This window comes from Heptranchias perlo, chromosome 8 (assembly GCF_035084215.1).
Source record: "Heptranchias perlo isolate sHepPer1 chromosome 8, sHepPer1.hap1, whole genome shotgun sequence".
NCBI classification, from domain to species: Eukaryota; Metazoa; Chordata; class Chondrichthyes; order Hexanchiformes; family Hexanchidae; genus Heptranchias; species Heptranchias perlo.
In genome coordinates this window covers 37,639,689-37,661,586 of record NC_090332.1, presented here as the reverse complement: position 1 = coordinate 37,661,586, position 21,898 = coordinate 37,639,689, and the positions used below count along the sequence as shown (strand labels likewise).

The 21,898-nt window shown below is 40.6% G+C and overlaps 1 protein-coding gene and 1 long non-coding RNA gene across 11 annotated transcripts in view; one reads left to right on the top strand and one right to left on the bottom strand.

Annotated features, from left to right (window-relative positions):
* The window catches only part of LOC137324559 (uncharacterized), a 65,669-nt gene extending 61,443 nt beyond the window's left edge, over positions 1-4,226 (bottom strand). Inside the window, exons 1-2 of the long non-coding RNA XR_010963664.1 lie at positions 3,981-4,226; positions 379-549 (exon numbers count right to left, since the gene is read on the bottom strand). This is a non-coding gene — a long non-coding RNA (uncharacterized lncRNA). The remainder of the gene's footprint in view (positions 1-378; positions 550-3,980) is intronic.
* Positions 1-21,898, top strand: part of nrxn1a (neurexin 1a) — a 1,536,646-nt gene that overhangs the window by 808,341 nt on the left and 706,407 nt on the right. The window lies entirely within an intron of this gene.

Below are 21,898 nucleotides of genomic sequence, written 5' to 3'. Positions count from 1 at the left end.
CGAATAGCAGGGTGACCAGCAAGATTCAGACAACGCAGTGACAGCCAGGGTGCTGCGAAAGTGGGAACAGCACATACAAGGACCGTTTCTTCCAGGTCGCCGGCAGCAGCGCTCGGGAGACCAATCGCCTATTCGGGGAAACTCCCGCCGAAAGTGGGAGGGATGGGAACCCTATTTTAATGCAGCGTGAGCTCCAACTTGCTCTCGGAGTAGCAGTGACGCAAGTCTCTGCTCACTAGCATTGAAGTGCAGGTTACATTTTAACGTTGGCTTTTGGGAAGGTCAGCGCTTGCTGATATTTTAAAGTTTTAAAAGTCCCCTTCTTATTGGTTGACCTTATACTACAGCCAGTGCTAAGGCGGAGCAGTGAAAGATTACCTTGTCACGATGGCCACAAACTACTTGCTGTATTCAGTGCGTTATCTCCAGTTGAACCACAGTTTTCGTTTTGATGTTGTAAGTGACTCGTGGTTGCATCTTTTCTAAATTATCCAGCCAATAGTTCATGGACAGAAACATCAGGTGGCACAGATCCTTGCAACTTGTCCTCTGTGTAATGAATTTTGGTAACAAAAACAATTAAGCACAATGACATAAGCCTTTTAGTTTGGAGGAGGAAGGAAAAGAAAAGGATTTGGATTTGATGGAGCACTATTCATTAAAATCAATAGTATGAGACAGTAATTAACAAGCTGCAATCAGTGTTATGGTGTACCAGAGAGGTTCATTCTGAATTAGATTTTAAATCTACATTGATCTGAATCAGCTTGACCCTGATGAATTCAGGAATGTCAAAGCTTTGCATCAGTTCTGTTTGATCAAATTACTCTACCGTTGTATATTTCTGTGGGCTTAACTCCTGGCAGCTGGAAGGTAGTGATTTTTATTTTGTTAAAGTAGCATTAAAAAATGTATTTTAAGAATAGTGTGTATGTGACCTGCCCATGAATTTCCACGGCAGTTGCCGGGCATCTGATTCCCTGGATTGCATACCTGGTCATGTATGCAACCCGACTGGTCTCCTTGATATTGGAGGGAGAGGAGGGGGGCGGGGTGGGTGTGTGGGGTGTGGAGTGGTTATGTGTTAAGAAATAGTGGTTTAGTTTGTTATGCCACTTGATATTCCTGTTTTCCTAGTGTTTTGGAAGACTCTTCCCTGACTCTCCTCTTGAGTGTTCATTTATATTTTCAGATTTGTGGGGTGCACTGTTAGTAACAAACACATCTGTATGAAATTCCTTTGTCTGGTATTTTAATAAAGAAAGGTGTTAACTGGTTCATTTTAAAAAGGTTAAAGTCTTGTTAAAATAGAGGGCAGAAGAATATAAATGCCTTCATGAGTTAGTTACTAATATCGCAACATGCAATTTCAACCCATTGAAGTCAGAAAATCCAGAGTTTGAGTAGGCTCTCAATCTAAATTTAAATGGCTAACCATTGTTCATTGTACCTGGTAGATGCATAGAATATAAAGCCAGAGATCAAATATTACCTCTTCTTCTCTCTATAAAATAGGAGTTAGATCATAAAATTCTGCATCCATTTCTGGTCTCCATCCCTTGGTAAGGACATTAATTAACTGAGAAAGGCAACATAAATGCTTTCTGATCGCATTCAGAATGGTTCTTCTTAGAAAGTTGATTTATGTGAACTATGGTTCAACTGCTCGAAGAATGAAAGAAATATATATATGTGTTATTAGGAGTGTATTGTACTTAAATCATAGAAATTTCAGTGCAGAAAGGGGGCATTTGGCTCCTTATGCATATGCTGGTACTGGCTAAACAGATAACGAAGCATCTTTTTCAAATTACTAAACTGATGCAAAATGAGAATTAGGCAGCATTTTTTTTCTTCCGGAATAAATTAGCATGAAATGCTGTGAAGATAGACCTATCAAAAAAGTGTTGGACAGGATTCTGGATCAGAAAATCAGGTAACAAGCTCGGATTTAGTTTCAGTTATATTTTCCTCTGATGGTCAAGTTCCAAAGTAAAAGTAGATATGATTTTTAAAAAATCAAGACTGGTAGAAAGTGATGCCATAGTTTTCTTCCCATGATTTCCTCTCTTGGAGCATTGTTTTGATGCTGAAATATGTTTCCAAAGGCTAATCCACCAATGAAGAAAAAAATTGTTTGGTAAGGACTTCTAAAATTAAGAGACTTCTTTCGAAGTTTTGCTAAGGGTGGGAATAAAGGAGAAGATTACTCAGTCCTAACAATTACAAGTCCATTACTTAGAGTTGATGAGTTAGTTGGGCAACTTTAAACTGCATTGTGACAGAAGCCATGGCAGATTTAGGGGAATGTGCAGGATGCTGATGCATTTACCCCGATTCCTGCTGGCAACTTGCACACTGAAATCATTGCACTTACATCAGACACTGTCTGACAGGTGTAATATGGAGTGAATTGAAACGTGGAAGATAAATTTGTAACTGTTTTACACTATGAAATATTCATACACTTAGTTCATTCATAAGCATTTGGGAGTATTTTGTTCATTTCATTTTTAAATTAAATGTGACAGACTCATCAGCTATAAGTTTTTTTTTTCGAGTGTCTGAGTTGCCAGCAGGAGTTGATTCAGGTTAGAACCAAACTGTGTCTGTACAGAGAGGTGTAAAATCTTTGTTGGGCCATTTTGACCAAACTTTGCTCACTCACTGGATTAAAGGGATTTTGATCAGTTCTCCCGATTATGGACCAATTTAGGTGCTTAAGATGTCTGAAAGCAGCATTATTTCAGGGAGGTTCTGATTGGCCAGTTTGCCTTTGTTAACTCTAATGGATTTTTATTGCATGAACATTTTGGAAGTAAAATCAATCCTGATTTTGATCTGTTAATTTTTATAGATGGGTAAGTAACCCATTATTCATGAAAAGAACAATAAACCCTTCGAGTATTAAGGTTGAGTCTTAGCTGAAGACTTGAATAGCATTAATAGAAAATGTAGATGAAGAATATGATTGCAATGACTGGATATGCATTTGCACCAGAGATCTGCATTATAATGGAATGGGTGGAGTAGTCTCTCACTCCAAAATTCCTTATGTTAGGAATTATGTTTTATTTCACTGCTTTTCAAGTAACATTATTGTTAATAAATCATATATATGCATTGGTAATAAACAAATATCTCCCCGTTTCATTGATTCATAAAGGCAAAAACGACAGGTAAGTTGGACTGCAATTAATTTTCAGTTTCTTTTTCACTAATTTATGTTAAGATTATGTTAAAATCAAGAGTCTTTAAGAATTATTTGATATCCTTTTATAGTTAAACGAAATTTGAGTCACCTTTTTTCTGTAATTAACATTGAAGAGGTTGTATCCTGTATTTAGATGGCACAGTGCATGATTTATAAAATACAGAGACACAACACAGCATGCCACACTGTGATTCTCCACTCTGAATTCCAGAGCTTGGCCAATTCTTCAGGTTGAGGAAATGAAGTAATGCAAAGTGCTTTGTTATAGGGCAGCAGGGAGGAAATCAGTGGGCCAGAACACCTTCAGCATGTGCATCTCTTGGCAGCCAATTCAAAAGTTGCATTTGCAACAACCCACCAACAAGTTGCCTTTCGTCCCTCTGAGACTGGCATGTGATACAAGGAAAACCCAAAGTGGGGATCAGAATTATTTGAAAATGTGAAAAATAAATCTTTTACTATGATTTGTAAACATCAGTGCATGTGATGACATCACTAGGATATTTTGCCCTTGCAGTTCCGTAATGGTGTCATTTCACGTAAGAGAATGTCCCCAAAACATTGGGAGAAAAGACCAAGCTGTAGCGGATGGAGCATCTCTGAAGTGTAGGATTATTATGAATTTGTCCCTATTTTTAGGGAAATAACCCTATTACTCGTTCTAACCTTGAGTGGAGACAACAACTGCAGAAACTGGTACTAAGATTACTAAATATTTTATTCGATTGCCAAACAACAATAAGCAATAACTCTAAACAATACTCACATCTGGGAACATGGCTCAGAACACAGATTGACCAGACTGTTGTCCTGGGAAGGGCCAGTGTGTCTACTGAAGCAATTCTTCCTCATCTTCTTCACGTTGCCACTCCTTCCGATAGCACAGTTCGTTCTCTTACTGTACAGTTTTGAGATTTTGTCTTCTGATTCCCGACTCCCATAAAAGGGGCATCTCTGTCATTGATACTTTTTGTTGCAGTGTCCAAAGTCGCAACCTTTCCTGTTCTGTGTCTGTTTTCTGTCTTTCTTAGCAGTAGACAAAAGTCTGTTGTTTGTGGTTAATTTACAGGCTGGGTTTTCCATTAGCCAAAGAGTCAAAAGTTCATGACATTCAAATTACCCAGAACAATCCTGTACCCAGAAGTGCAATCTTTCTACAAGCAGCTTACACAACAGCCTGGAATTTGCTTCGCATTTAGGTCCAAACACACGCGTAATCTGGGCGCAAACCAATTACACTTTTAAAAGGTCGCGGAATTTTGTGCATAAGTGAGTTATGCACGTAACTACAATATGCTCAAGTCTCCTCGATCTTTTACGGCTGTCCATCAAATCCTCCGCCCGACTGAATCTTCACCCACAAAACTGGCCATGCACCCAACTCTCAAATTCTAGTATCCTCCAATTAAACTTGTCTGGAGGCTCTCTTCATATTGCGACTAGATTTTCAGATGCAGAAAGAAAGGAAGTCATTTGTCTGGTGTTTAATTGAAATTTTTAAGTTTTAAAAAAATTTATCCTCAATGAGACCTGCTTTGTATTTTCTGTTTCTTTTAATGCATTTTTATGGCATAAGTATAAGTCACATTAAAGATTGAAATGCTTCCCCGATTGCAGGTTCATAAACAGACTGTGCTTGAGTTAAATGAGTTGAAACTTAAATTTTCATCTTTAAAGAAGAAATGTATGATGTGGGTTTGGCGCTTTCCTTGGGCCCCGATTGTTTGCGCTGATTTACGCCCATTTTAAGTTCCGGTGTATTCTAATGAGATTGAGAGCATACTTGGGCATAACTTGACCGGCAAAATGGGTGCGACATTGGGTTTAATTGAAATTTTTAAGTTTTAAAAAAGTTTTTGAGTCTAACATCTGCGTTGCGCCCACAAAGGAAACTCCAGGCCAGCAGCTTTAGTCCTTGTCTGAACTGAACTTGTCTGCCAACTCCCTGACAATGATATACTACTTTGAGGTCTGTGATATGTGTTATCATGTCCAGAGTTGATTGTAGTCAAGCCCTTAATGGTGAATCAGAAATAAAAAGGCAATGTTTAACTTCAAAGTAAATAAATCATTGTGCAGAAAGCAACATCTATTTTTTAAAATTATGTCTTCATTGTGTTTTTGTCACTATAAAATATTCTTGAGAAATTAGCAATATGTAAAAACATTAACAGTTCTCATCACATACCATTAAAAAAGGAAAAACTAAGGGCAAAGAAACTGAAACTTTATATTAAATACAAGTTCCATTTTAACAATTAAAACTTAAAGTTAGATAATATATATTTTTGTGCATATATCTAATTTGATTGATAGTGTAATGCTGTGCTTCTTTCCTAAAAACGTGACAGGTCCTGAAATTACGCTGTGACATTCGAATGTATGAATGCTAAATGCAGTTGTTAGAAATTCCTCCCTTCAACATATTAGTGAAAACACGGTAAATTTTAACTTCACCACCTGGTCGGTATCCTGACTGAGCGGATCACCCGCCCATTGTAGAACTTGCCTGATTTTCGTTCCATTGAAATCAATGGAATGAAAATCAGGTGGATTCTATAAAGGATGGACAATCTGCTCCGATATGATACAACCCAGAGGTGAAGTTGGAAATTACCCCCATTATCAATTTTGTTTAACTGGGTTAAAGTAGCGGGGAGAGGACCTTCAGACGAGTATGTTAAGTATTCATCCACTAATATCCAACAATATAATTTCAGGGGCACAGAAATCTGATTTTAGTTAACTGCTCTATTTTATTTTTCAAATTACACTTCCTTTTGCTGGTATTTTTGAGGGACATATCGATAGTGATGCAGTGGTTTAATTTCAATGGATTGAAAATCAGGCGGGTTCTATAACAGACAGATGACCCACTCCGCCAGATTACCACCCTTGTGGTGAAGATGAAAATTTAGCCATTTTCTTTTATTGAAATACTGATAATATAGAGAATGTAGACAGCGGCATCCTGCCAACCACATCAGGGACATGTAATCATTAACATTGAGTTTAACTAAGTAAGCTATTTTTCTGTGGTATAGGAGCAGTTTTGTGTGGACTGAAAACTTAGGAGCCTTTAGTGTTTAAACTAGTTGTCATGTTCCTCCTCCTCCACCGCCCCCCAACCTCAGATTGGTTCCAGACAGCCCCACTTACAAGAGGGAGTAGGGGATGGGGTAGGAGAAATCATCTGGGTGTTAAAGGTGATTTGGGGCACTACGAAGTGGTAGCCCAAACAGCTATACGTACAACCCATTTAGTACTCATTCAGATTGGCAAATGTTGCACGATTTGTTGAGGAGGTGGAGCAGGTTGCTTCCTTGTTTTGCACCTTGTTGCTGCCAGTACTAAGAGTTGTGCAATTCTATAGATTATAAGGCTCTCTGTGCTCATTTGAAGCAGAACAAGCAGTACAACAGAGTCCCAGAAGTAGCGGCAGATTCAATGGTAATGCAGTTGTTCATTTTGCATGACCTGGTATTTTCTGGACAGTTCATGATCATTCCTCCATCATGTCGTGTAGCACTATCACCATGCTAAATCAGATAGATTAAGAACAGATCTAGCAGCTCAAAATTAAGCATCCATAGGCACAGCAGAATTGTATACCATGAAAATCTGTAACCTAAGGGCCCAGAGTATCCCTCACTTCTACGTCACCATCAAGCCAGATGATGAACCCTGGTTCATGTGGAGTGTAGAAGAGCATGTTGGGAGTAGTACTAGGCAGATATGAAAATAAAGTGCCACCCTGGTGAAGCTACAACTGAGGAATACATGCATGTTAAACAGCAAAAGCAGCATGCTATAGACAGAGCTAAGTGATCCCACAACCAACAGATCAGGTCAAAGCTCTGCAGCTTTGCCACATCCTGCCTGAATGCTGGTGGACAATTAAGCAACTAACGGGAGGAGGAAGCTCCATGAACATTCCCATCCTCAATAATGGCAGATTCCAGCAAGTGAGTGAAAAAACAAGGCTGAAGAATTTGCAATTATCTTCAGCCCGAAGTGCCTGCTCCTGAGGTTCCACTATCACAGATGCCAGTCTTCAGCCAATTCCATTCATTGCACATGACATCAAGAAATGGTTGAGCGTACTGGACACAGCAAATGCTACGGCCCCAACAATATCCCGGCTGTAGTGCTGAAGATCCATGTTCGAGTACTAGCTGCGCCCCTAGCCAGCCTGTTTCAGTACAGCTACAATGCTGGCATCTACCCAACAAAGTGGAAAATTGCGCTGGTGTGTCCTGTCCACAAAAAGCAAAACCAACCTGGCCAACTACCACCCCATCAGCCTACTCTCAATCATCAGCAAAGTGATGGAAAGAGTCATCAACAAAGCTATCAAGTGGCACTTACTCCCCAATAACCTGCTCACTGATGCTCAGTTTGGGTTCTGGATCTCTCAGCCTTGGATATGGACATAAGAGCTGAATTCCAGAGGTGAGGTGAGCGACTGTTCTTGACTTTAAGGCAGCATTTGACCAAGTGTGGCTCCAAGGAGCCCTAGTAAAACTGAAGTCAGTGGGGGTTAGGAGCGGGGGAGAGCTCTTCAGTGGCTGGAGTTATACCTGACATAAAGAAAGATGTTGTGGTAGTTGGAGGCAAATCATCTCAGCCCCATGTCATCACTGTAGGAGTTCCTCAGGGTAGCATCCTAGGCCCAACTATCTTCAGCTGCTTTATCAATGACCTTCCCGGCATCATAAGGTCAGAAGTGGGGCTATTCGCTGATGATTACACAGTGTTCAGCTCCATTTGCAATCCCTCAGATAATGAAGCAGGCCAAGCCCGCATGTAGCAGGTTAAGTGGCAAGTAACATTCATGCCGCATAAATGCCAGACAGTGAACATTTCTATCAAGAGAGAGCCTAACCACCTCTCCATGACATTCAGTGGCAGTATTATCACCGAGTTCCCCACCATCAACATCCTGGGGGTCACCATTGACTGGAAACTCAACTGAACCAGCCACATAAATGCTGTGGCTACTGGAGTAAGACAGAGGCAACTCGCCAAGATTTCTTCGGCAGCACCTCCCAAACCCACAACCTCCACCACCTGGAAGGTCAGGTGCATGGGAATACCATCATCTACAAGTTCCCCTCCAAGTCACCCACCATCCTGACCTGGACATATATTACCGTTACTTCATTGTCACTGAATTAAAATCCTGGAACTCCCTACCTAACAACATTGTGGGAGCAGCTTCACCACATGAACTGCAGCAGTCAAGATGGTGGCACACCATCACCTTCTCAGAGCAGCTTGGGATGGGCAATAAATGCTGATCTTGCCAGGGACGCCCACATGCCGAGAATGAATTAAAAAGAAGAGAGGGAGAGTGTATTCATTGTAATTTACTCATCCAAGCAGCGATGTGGGTAGTCTGTTTCACCTGTTCACATTGCCATGCGTGCCCAAGAAAGGTTGATTCTCTCAAGCGTGGGAATAGGAAGGTCCACTGTATCAAATGCTTTTTTTTGCATCCAAGAAGAGTACTAGGCTTTGCACCCAATAGTGTCGACGGGAGGCCCAGTCCATTTTGAGTGCCAGGGCTCAATAATATAGTGTTGTGGGCAGGAAACGGACATTCCGGGTAAGCCCTTTGGTTCTGGGCTGCCGCAATATTGGACGGCCCAGCTGGCCTCTGAGTCCTGAAAAAGTTCGGTTGGTGGGACCAGACCCTGTGTGGCAGCTGCCCACGTTACATCGGGGAGCCCACATTCCTGCTCCTCCTGACCCCACAAAACTAAGTAAGTACCTTTGGGCTCCTCTTTGGCTGGACCACCAGCTGATACTGGGCAAAGTGTGCACTGCAAACGCTCCGCAAAGTTGAGTCCTAAAATGGCATTGGGGTCCTATTGATGTCATAGGACACCGATTTGAAACCTAAATTAGCTGTGCGTTTGCTTCCGAGGATCCTGGCAAACTGGCAACAGCCACGATTGTGGGGACTGGGCGATAAATTACTCCCTATGTTTTTCAGGCATGACTACCCTGTTTCCACTGGGTGGGAAGCTTCAAAATCTCCCCCATAGAAACAGAACCATGGAGCGGGACGTTCAGCTCTTTGCAAAACTAATCCCATTGCCCTGCTCTCTCCTCATAACCCTTTACCTTCCTTTACTTCAAATATTTATCCATTCTCCCTTAAAAGATCCAATGGTTTCTGCCTCAACCACTCATTGCAGCAATATTTTTAAAAACCTCCATTAAATCTCCTTTTAGCCTTCTCTGCTCCAATGGATGTAGTCGCAGTGCCTCAGGTCTCTCCTCATATCCTTTGTTTCCCACCCCTAGCAGCATCCTGGTGAATCTATGCTGTACTCTTTCTACAGCTTTAATGTGGCCTCATGAATTTTTTGTACAAATTTATCATTACTTCTTTACTCTTGTACTCTATGCCCCTAATTATAAAACCCATATTGCACTGGCCAGATTCTCAGTAACATTGATAACATTTTAAAAGTATGCCAACATCTTATAACATTGCATCTATTTTCAGCTGCCATCTGTTAAAAACGTTTGATCAATTCTTTAAAATTTCAGGGATTCATGCAATATATTTTCTAAAGTCTAAATGAATGTACGGTTCTACATTATATGCTACAACTACAAGTTTCTAACATTGTTTTATGTACATCTCAAATAGTGTTGGGACCTAGGGAACTTATTAATGAATGGCAGTAATAGTAAGTAAAGCGATGGAACCAGCAAATGTTGATTAATTGACCAGTGGTGTTAAGTACAGTATATCTACCACAACTATGTATAATACATCTACCTTCATGCATTATTCAAGAGGATGTGTTACAGAGGATAATAGCTTTGTTTCTGATGACTAGATGTAATGTAGAAATAGCACACAAATTGATCAAAAGTTCAATACAATAATTCAGAGAACTATGGGTGGTTAATGAACAGTTAATAACCACAGTTGACTATATAAAATTTCAAAGGAAATGGATATGCAAAAAGGCATGGTTAGACAGGATTTTCTACTTTGGCATAAAGTCAGTTGCTTTGCTAGCACTGATCTCAGTGGACTTTATGGTGAATCTAATTATAATTGTGGCAGGCTCCCAGTGGGATTATAACCTTTGACAAGGAGCCCATCTTAGGAGGGGGAGTGAAAAATGGTTGCTTGCAGTCCTGGGGTACTTGCAGTGATGGGGTGGGACCAGCTGCTTCAGGCCACCTAAAGTGGAGGGTCGGAACTTCAACAAATTTTGAAATTTAAATGATGTTTCTTGCATCCAATATGTTATGGCAGTGATAACAAAAAATGTGATCTCTCATATAATTTTGTCATGATCATGCAATTTGAAAATGCTGCCTATATTTGAGCGTAAATCCCAGAAGTGATGGCGATTGGCAGGAAGCCAGTAGAACAACTCGCTGGATGATTTCCTGTCTCCACCCACTGCCAATTCATCTAAAATCATGTAGAAACATCGAGGGAAGTCTTGCCCAGTTGTGGTTCATTCCTTTCAATATATGCCCCAAAGTGATTGCGAATAGCTGTGAATTCCCATGAAAGTAATGGGATTCATTAAATTTATATGTAAAATGTATTGGAATGTTGTTGAAAACTGCATTGCAAACAAAACACAATAAATACAGAATAGACAAATGGCAGGGATTGAGATACAAGACAGTAATTCCCTCTAGAGGTTCAGATCTTATCACAAAGCAAAGCTTGAGTGGTTTATGAATGTTATCTAAGACCTGAGGTAGAATTACTGGTATTAATCCATCCACAGTATTTATTACTGTGTTTGATATACAATGAATGTGCTATTTATTCATTTAATTTCTTGCTGTTGGGCAGAAGTTGCTGCTTATGCAGGAGATCCCTCTGTATGCTGTATGAGGTATACTTTGGCAGTTTGAAAACAATGCACTGTTTCTCTAGCACGTGTATTTCTTGGAAAAAGATTTTAAATTGTACATGTTAATACTAATTGCAAAACATTAATTGCTGAACATAATCATTTTGGAGGCTGATAATACAGTCCTGGCACAGCAGCTGATCTTGGGTTATTGTGCGAGGTCAGCTCATTTCAATATTTTAATACTGCTCCCAGCATGTTGCATATGATGAGCTGGAAGTGTCCCTAGGTTGTGGGGGCGGGATTTCCAACACCAGCAGCAGGAATGGGGCTAATCATGTATTCAATGCAGCAGGATTTTTTTTTTGGAAGGGGAGGAAGGAGGACTGTGTGAAAGCAACATCAATCTTTTGAAGCCAAACTGTGCAGCTGCAAGTAAGCTGGGTCACCCAGGAGAAAAATTCAAAATTACTCATGACCCTCCCTTGCAGTGTCAATTTTCATTGGAAATACTGAGCATTATTGAGGTACATCAGCTACATTATGGGGAGCAGGCTTTGATGAACCGCTCAGGTAGTTACCGGCTGCAGTGATCCGGGCACAAGTGGGCACATGAAAGGCCCCTTGAAGTATTTTATGAAGTATTGATTTAAAAGTACATTCGCATCAATAGAGTTCGGGATTGATTCGTGTCAGTATAGTAGAGTCACTGATCATGGCAGATATTGAGATACAGGTCTCATGGTGTATATACTTGTGTCAGTAGTACAAAGATCATATGGGTTTTAATAAGTATATAACAACTACTAATGACAATTTACCTGAATAATAACAGCAACAAATGACTAGTATTGTTTTGTCAGAATTTATATTTTTGGCTGATTACTGCGCAATAATAATACCAGTAAATAATGCTTTCCATTAATCCTTTCCATTCTAAGCCAACTGAGGCCGAACCTGCACACCAAGATTTTTTTTAATGGTACACTTAATTTCAAATAGTTTAAATAGTTATATTTCTTATGTCCAAAAGAACAGTGGGGAGCTGTTTCTTTAGGATTCACCACAAAAACTGCACATTTCTTTTTTCTTGCCAATATTGCAGGATTTCACATTTGATAGGAGATATTTCAGTACAAGAAAAATTGTGAATAGATGCAGCTATTTACTTCAGTGCCATCTTTACAGCTACAGGTGCTTGCTCATAAGCCAAGATGATAGTGTGGCAAGGAAAATTATAGTATGCATTTGCTTAAACGGTTATCTTATCATTTTGCATATGTAAGTTCTCTTTTTTTTAAGGAGGAGGTTTCTTTGAAAGAAAAAAAGCTGGAATGCAGAGCTTGGTACCTTTTAATTCAATTCAGCTAGATTCTTTTGAGGTCAGTTTGTCACTGCATCTGACTCACAATTCAGCCTCAAGCAGAACAGCAGAAAGGTCATAATGAAACCAACTGTAAGATCAGCAGGCCCACAGCACACCATGCTATGTTACAGAGTGCTTGGAAAAAAAGTACACGCAGCAATTCCGACACAGTGAGCTCTCAATCCCACTCTGGTTGTCAGGGGAGGTATTGATTTGAGACCTGGTGCTTCTCTGTAGGGAAGATCCAAAAAGTCAGCCCAGGTCACACTTATACACATCGAAGCATTGAACAAGAAAGCTGGGGAGCTAATCACATGACTGTAGTCTCAGTTAGGTGATAGTGTGTGCCACAGGAAGAAGAGGAGAAGCTAACTGAATAAAAAGGGAATATATATTGCAAAATAGAAGCAGCTATAATATTAAAATGCGACATGTACTCTTGTAAACTGGAACATGTTTCCTCTTTGCCTTTGGCAAGACAAAACAATTATAGGGATGATTTTAACCCTACCCGCCCAGCAGAAGCCAGTCAGGTGGGCAGTTAAAATCGGCCATGGGACTTACTCGCCGAGGTCCCGCTGTTTTCCTGCAGGTTCCGATTTTAATTTCTTCTGAGAAGGCAAGAGGGACACCCGCCGGAAGTATGGAGATCAGGCCCTGATAACATCATTAGGGCTCAACTGCTATTTAAATAGAGGCTTGCAGGGGAAAGTCATTGTGGCTTTCCCGCCAGACTAAGCTAGCAGGAAGAGCAGTCGGGGCCAAAAGAGGTAAGTATTTTTTCCTTTTTATGACTTTCCTTGTGAGGCCAGGAGGAGTAGAGGTGTTCCTCTGGGCCTTACAAGGAAAGTTTAGGCTTCTCCTGCCCCAGGTAACCCCCCCCCCCCCCCCCTCCGACCACAAGGCCCTCCTGAACCGCCTCCCAGCCACTTATACATGAGTGCCAGAGACCGTTTCTTCGATTCCTAGTGACGTCTGACATTCCACTCCCACCCACCGGCTAATTGTCGCTTCACTCCGGTTTTGGGCGGGAGACTGATGAGTCCTATGCAAATGAGGCCCAGGAATTATAACCTCCAAGGCCTCATGCTGCTGAGGTAAGGAAGATTTGCCTCCAGCCTTGGCCCCACCCGCACAACTGCTGCCACGAGTTAAAATCGTGGATTATGTTTCTCCTGACAATATGGCTTCAGAACTACCATTTAAATAATTTTCTCTGCAATTTCTAATGAAATTTTCATCTCCTCATTGGCATTGTGGAACAATATTAATATATGGCAATGAATTGTGTGAAGGACAATACAGTAAATAATTATGTCTGAATTATGTCATTCTATGTTTATACTTTGATCTGATGAAGCTTTACCTGGAAGTTTTTTTATCTTAACACTTAAATTGACAGTCACCATTATATATTAATGTATATTAAGGATCAACAAATCATTGGTTAGGCAGCAGTTAGAATTTTGTTTTGGGCTTCTTACTCTAGGAAGGATGTCAAGGCTATGGAAAGGATGCAGAAGGGATTCACTAAAACAATAACAGGAATGAAAGGCTTTAGTTATAAGGAGTGACTGGAGAAATTGATGCTCTTTTCATTAGAAAAAAGAAAGTTAAGAGGAGATCTTTTTAAAATCCGGAGAGATTTGGGTAATGTAAATAGAGGAAAACTGTTTCTACAAGTTAGTACGAGATTGGGAGAATATTTTTAAGCAGAGGGAGTTAGGACATGGAACAACTTATCAAACCATGGTGGTAGCAGAATCCACTTTTAAAAGGGAGATGGATAAATATTTGGAAAAGAAAAAATTAAAAGGGCATGGGGAAAGGAGCTAATTGCATTCTTTTTTCAGCGAACTGGCACAGGCATGGTGGGCTGAATGGCCTTCTTACGTGCTGTAAAATTCTATCAACTAACTCACCACAAACCAGGAATGGAAACTGTGACCTTCCTAGTCTGTGTGGCTGAGCTGTTCCGTGGATAAACTATTGTTAAATAAGAAAGCCTATCTATCCAGAATGCAACCAGTAAAATATAAAGCTAATCTGTGATTACTCATTCAAAGAATTTTCATAGCGAATTAGTTGCATATAACCACCAGTATCTGACTTTCAGAAATAACGCATTAAAAACAGATTTCATTGAAATGGATGATGAATTCAAAAGTGCAATGTCAGCCCTTATATAAGTATGGTCAGAATTTTTGCTGAAAAGAGTTTATACTACAATTCTACATAAAATTACATTTTAAAAAAGATTTTATTTAAATCAAAACTGCTTAAGAAATGTGTTGTTTTCCTCGCACACCCTTGTCTAAAGTAATAGGTAACAGAATTCAGTTATAGCTGAATATTCTTCAGATCTGGTGACGGCCATCGATTCCATTGGGAGATTTATGGAGTAATGTTATTGCATGCAGTTTCAGCATGTTTACTGTGGCTCTGAAATTCCTGGAGCCAGGCAATGGGAAAGGATTTGCGTACTGATAGCAGGGGACAGAATTGGAATTTGACAGAACCTGAATCCACAGGATTCCGTCCCGTCAGAAATCCTGATACTTTTGGGGTTGGCCCAAGTGGACGGGCATATTATGAATCAAAGCAGAAAATGCTGGGAACACTCAGCAAGCCAGACAGCATCTGTGGAGAGAGAAACAGAGTTAACATTTCAAGTCAACGACATTTCATCAGAATTGGAAGATGATCGAGAATTGGAAGATGCAAGTAAAGAGCCAGAGGAAAGGGGGCAGAGAATGAACGAAAGGGAAAGGTCTGTGATTGGGTGGAGGTATTACAATATAGTTTAAATGAGGGAAATACACCCTACAACATATTTCCCTAATTTACACCCTAGCATCACTGGATACCAGGGATGCCTCTGTGTCCCTGACCTCCAGTGTTACATGGGCCGTGGAGGGAGAAAAGCTCCCAAATTCGAAGGCTAGCTTCGGACATACAGTCGATCACAGAGTGAGCTGTTGTATTGCAGGAACTGGCAGAAGAAAGATCCTCCGGGGCCAATACATACAGACACTTGAGGGCACGCTGCCTACAAGCTTCCAATCATTGATTGTTCAATATGCATTGGCTGCATGTGAGGCCTCATCAATACGACAGGCATTGCAAAATGTAGCTTATTGTCAAGTACACCTGATGTTTTTTCTTATCTTTTTAAACTTTCTTTGAGGATATAAAATCTTTCTGTTTTGCTTACACAACTCTTGCATCCAATCAACCAGTTCACAACCTCCATCAATGCTATTCTGAGCCAGCCACCAGACCTCTGTACAGTTGGGAGCAGTGCCTAGTCTGCACTTGACTCCTCTCTACAGCATCATGGTTGAGAGCAGGAACTTAGGTGTTAAAAGACGAAACCTGTTCCAACAATCTGCACCACTGAACTGTTTCTGATCTCGATTTGTGTGTTTTTGTGGAGGAGTTTGTTTTTATTTTCTTCCCTTTTGCTTTTTGGTCTGTCTGAGTGGAGCATCATCCTCAATTGTCAAGGCAAAGGGCCGAACAGCATCCAAGCCTTTACCAATGATATTCTATAACTGACTGCCAGGATCCACGTGAGAGGAATTCAGAGGAATTCTCCAAATGATTTTTCTCTTCTTCGAGAAGTTCTTAGCCTTTAGTCTGCACCACGTTGATTCACCACATAGGTGAAATTGCATATAGGGAATCATCAGCATAATTCTGCTTCCTTGCAAAGTTTTAGCATTTTCTCTCATAATATATTACTATATAGGAACATAGGAACAGGAGTAGGCTATTCAGACCCTCGAGCCTGTTCCACCATTCACTTAGATCTTGGCTGATCTGTACCTAAACTCTACTTACCTGCCTTTGCTCCATATCCCTTGATACCCCTAATTAGAAAAATTGATCAATCTCAGTCTTAAAAATTTCTATTGCCCCAGCACACACAGTCTTTTGGGGAGGGAGAGTCCAGATTGCCACCACCCTTTTTTTCAGATTTCCATTACTATATCAGCATCTCCTGTTATGCTTTCAATGTTGTTTGCTGTTCTGTTTCATTCATATAATCTCTCCATCTTTCAGAAATCAAGATGAAGACAAAAGACATTCTGATTATAAAGGCTAAACATCAAATTGATGGGACTCACAATAGATATATCCTAATCGAAAAATCATGCTGGAATTCTGTTACAGGCCTTTTAATCACTGGATTTGGCATAAACTATTTTGAGCTGATAATACTTTCCACAGCATTCCAAACCCTTGGAGTGTTCTCTACATAAAAATTTTGAAGTAAACACGTTAATTAGCAAAAGTTTAGAAGAAAGGTTTCAGGCTCATAGAAAGTCTAATGTAGGTTGAATTATAGAGGGTCCTAATAATCTGTCTTTAAGATTACATATAAATCCATGCTAGACTGTTTAGTGAAACTTCTTTCATATGTAGATTTCATTTTTCGAAACTGACAAAACAATTAAATAATTTCAAATTATTACACAGCTCAGCTATTTAGCATTCAATATTGCTTGGGGGGGGTGGGGCCTTATTCATGAAACTGAATGTGCAAGTTGTTGTAAAGTATCATTATCATCTCCTTATAGAGAGAAGTATTCTTAGCCTAAATTCTAGGCCTTTGACAAAGCACCTCACCAGTCTCCAGTGTGCATCGGAAAATCCCAAGAATACCTGATTTTCTATTCATCAATTTCAATACGCCCACAATTTTCTGATGTGCACTGGTGATAGGCACAGTACTTCATTAGCATCTCATGCTTGGAAAATGTACCCCCATTCTAGCATAACATAACACAACATAGTTCAGATGGTGTCATTCTCTTGAATGCATTGTGATTTTAGTGACCTTGCTGTTATTCAAGTTTATATAATACGTTGATTTCTTTTCCCGCTTAACAGTAATACTTTTGGCATTTTTTGTGTTGATTCTAAATATGTGCATAGCCACTTAAGTTAGCTCTGAACATTTTTGGTGATGCTTTCTTTGATATTTACTTTTCTTGGCAAAACCTCATTCATTATCAATTTTCTCTACCTGCGAATAAGCAATATCTTGATGCGCATCATTTCAAATGCATAAAACTTCCTTTCTTCCTCTTCTTCTACCGTGTCTTTACAGTGTGATTGTTAGAAATAGCAATTAATACTGATGTAAATCTTCTCACAGTAACTTCAGTAGCTTTCCCATGAAATACATAATTGATCAAGTACTTCCAGACCTTTGTATGTTTCATTTGATGTCTATAAACTTTCATCCTGTTGTTGCCAGCAGCTTCAAACAGCTATCGGTGATCACTTTGTTTAACACATTGTCATTTGCTTTATATTTTGGGTAAGTTTAATTGAAGCAACATACTAATCTAAATCCTTGAATCCACTAAATGTGATCACTATTCAAGGAAACTTTCTGAAGTCATGCAATATGTGGTAGAACTCCTTCCGTTGTTTGTCAAATATTTAATTTTTCATGGTTATTCTTCAATTGAAGATCTGCTCAAAATTATTTAGTTCTGGTTGGTCGCCAACTTGTTTTTACATTTGTTTCATAAGGGTTTTAAGTTGGAAGTTTCTGGCATTAATTTTCCTTTACAATGGATGAGACTAATTATACAGATTTGGTTGAGGCTACTTTTTTCAGCAATTGTGAAAATCAAAGATTGTGTTTATTAAGGTCATTTTTATGCTGTCTGTGGGGAGCACCTATCAGAAATTTGGTATGCTCTGTACAGGATTTTTTGACTATTTAAATTAATAGTATAAAATTGCACACGGTGCTCATCAGAATTTCCAAATATGCGTTCTTAGTTGGTGAGTCTACCCACTAGAAACGCAAAGTCAGATGATCGCTCTTTGCAACTTGAGATATTTTTAGTGGTCTCTCAGTTGCATGCAGGTTTTCAAGTATCTCACTCCCTTGTGTGGCGGAGGGGGTGGGGGGATGGTGGTGGTCGGGGGGGGGGGGGAGGAATTAGTGCTGCAGGGTGTTGGCAGGTTTAATCCTGACCTAACTGCTAGAAATGCATCCCGAGGAGTTTTGGCCCATATTATCCTCTGTTATTAGGTCTCAAGAACCAGTTGAACTGGAGGGTATGGGGAACAGATATAATTGCTTAGCCATTGGAAAACAGTTTATTGTGACGGGAGTCTGCTTGAATATTATTAAAGACAATCTTCAAAGAGACTGCTTCTATGTCAAATGAAAAACCACCCTTATATCCAGGGACTCTCTCTGGTACTTCACTCTTCTATTCACCTTATCTCTCTATATCATAGAATCATACAACACTTAAGGAGACCATTCGGCCCTTCGTGCCTGTGCTGGCTCTTTGAAAGAGCTACCCAATTAGTCCCACTCCCCTGCTCTTTCCCCATAGCCTTGCAAGTTATTCCTTTTCAAGTATTTATCCAATTTCCTTTTGAGAGTTACTATTGAATCTGCTTCCACCACCCTTTCAGACAGTGCACTCCAGAACATAACAACTTGCTACGTAAAATACTTTTCCTTATCTCCCCTCTGGTTCTTCAGCCAATTATCTTAAATCTGTGTCCTTTGATTATAGACTCTCCTGACAGTGGGAAGAGTTTCTCCTTATTTACTCTACCAAACCCCTCATCATTTTGAACACTTCTATTAAATCGCCTCTTAACCTTCTCTGCTCTAAGAAGAACAATCACAGCTTCTCTAATCTCTCCACATAACTGAAGTCCCTCATTCCTGGGGGTAAATTTTAACTTCCAGCCTGGAAGGGAGTGGGGGGTAGGGGGGAAGATTTCCAGGAGCGAAACCCGGAAGACAAATGGGCTGCAACCTTAATGAGGCCCATCAATGGCATTTCTTTTGGGGGGGGGTTGTCAGCCACCATCGTGGATCAGGGGGGGGCTCAGCCACCATTGTGGATTGCTGGGGGGGGGCTCAGCCACCATCGTGGATCGGGGCCTCAGCCACCATTGTGGATCGCGGGGCTCAGCCAGCATTGTGGATCAGGGTGGGGTGGGGATCAGTCAGCATTGTGGAGTGGAGGGGGGGTCAGCCAGCATTGTGGATCGGGGCGGGGGGGGGGGGGGGGGGGGGCGGCGGCGGTGGTCAGCCACCATTGTGGATCGGGGCGGGGGGGGTGGAGGGTCAGCCACCATTGTGGATCGGGGTGGGTGGGGAGGTGTCAGCAAGCATCAGGGATGGTGGGGTGGGGTGGGAGGGGATCTGGCCGATCGTTGGGGTCCAGTTGGCCAAGTGAGCTTGTTGGGCCGAGATGAAGCACTCATGCTCCTCCAGGCCCACAAGCAGTGCAATAAAGGCACTTACCGCGTGGATCCGACCCTTCCCGCCTGCTTTCACCCAACGTGCTTCAGAGGCGACGGGAAACCAAAACAGGTAAGGTTAAATTCATTTCAATTGTACAATACTCAAAATATTAAGTACCTCAAGTATCTCATTGCCCTTTTAAGTATCGGCCCTCCGGCTTTAAGGGGGTGGGGGGGGAGGGCGGGACTTACTGGTGTCTGCTCTCCACAGGCATACAAACCTGCCTGGGTTAAACCCAGAAGTGGACATGTTGGTGCCGGGATGCGGTCCCGCTCCAAAAACTTAATATTTTCACTGCCCACCTGCCCCCAACCTACCCATTCTTAGGGGCTAAAATTTACCCCCGGTATCATTCTGGTAAGTCTCCTTTGCACCCTTTGCATAGAGGTCTTATTGCACCCTATAAGTGGCAATAAGACCTCTGTAAATCTATCTTGTCACAAATGTGGCTGTTAATAAGTTATGATCTGGAATATGCTGCCTGAAAGGGTGGTGGAAGCATATTAAATAGTAACTTTCCAAAGGGAATTGGATGTACACTTGAAAAGGAAAAAATTGCAGGGCTGTGGAGAAAGAGCAGGAGTGAGGGACTAATTGGATAGCATTTTCAAAGGGCCGGAACAGACATGAAGGGTCGCACGGCCTCCTTCTGCGCTGTAAGATTCTATATAACAAATAATCCTACATATGTATCATCAGATACTTCTTCTAAGAACTTGCTAAGAAGAGTTGCAAGATTTATGGATGCTGTTTTAAACAATCAACCCAATTTACATATAGCGTAAGTTTGATTATTGTGTTAGTATTTTGCCAATCTTTCTGCTTCTGTATATTACTTTATCTGCAAATAAATTTGGACAAGTAGATTCAGCCTTTAAGCAATGAGCCACTGCTGTGGTATTTGTCTGCTTTCTGAGGTGATGGGAGAATGTGTGGATATCCCACGAGTGAATTATTGCAATTCAAGGTTAATTGTTGAACATGAGCTATGCTAATCTGTACATGGCAGAGAATAATGATGCATATTTCAGTTCATAAGACACTCAAGATAATTTTCTGACTTTCAGGAATTTTGACCGCTGGCAGCACAAATTAAAAATGTGGGCATATGCCGCATATGATCTTTTTAAATTAATGATCAGAAAATCAGATACAGCATGTGCCTGAATTTTGGATACACACTGCTGGCAGGAAATGTTCCACGCCTGGAGCACAAAGTCAGAAAATTACCCCTTCAGTCTGCTCATGAAACTAATCTATCTGTCAATGCAAGAAAGGTGTTGGGAAAAAGCCCGAACTGCCAAGGGTTTGTTGCAGCTGAAAGTACAGCCAGGAATGTTATTGTATTCTGTTTAAACTGAAACAGCTACGGACTTCAAAGTTACAGTTTCTGTTGTTGTTGGCTATTTGTTGCGGGGATATGATCTTCTTAAATATTTTTGTCAGAAATTGTGCTGCGAAGGGCATGACTCTAGGTTGCAACTATGGATATAGTGACGCAGGAAGCTGATATTTTCATTTGTTGTAAGGATAAGATTATCTTCAATCTAAAGGGGAAAATTACATGGCTGGCTGGTACTATTACCCGCTGACCAATTTTCCTTTCGTGGACCCAAGCATTAGCTTTCAACGGCCATTACTTACGGATGGGAAAATTGCCATCCAGATCGATACTACAGATATTGACAGTGGCAGCACCAAGTCATGATAGAAAAAAAAATCTTTACCAGACCAACTGAACCTCTACTCTATCTCAACACAATTGAGCAAACTATTTTGAGACTTTAACTAGTGTGGCATCAAAGTATAAAGCAACACTGAATCCAATATTACTTCATTTTGAAATTCAACTCTTAGTTACAGAAATACAGCCATAGATTTTAGCTGCCCATTTTTAACCCAAAGATAAAATATATATTGCAAAGAACATAATTTATATGTTGTGCTAAATATATTAAAACAACTTCTTGGATTTTGGATCGGTATATCAGAATTCTGTTATACAGAACTTCTGTGGAACTAGATTGTTATTGTGTTATGTAAAGATGCTTTAAGGATGTCTTTTATTGTAAAGACTCCCATACATTTCCCGATGGATAAATCTAAACTCTGTTGAATTAAAACAGGTAAGAGACAGTAGGGGTGAAATCGATCTTGGGCGGTAGCGCAAAACA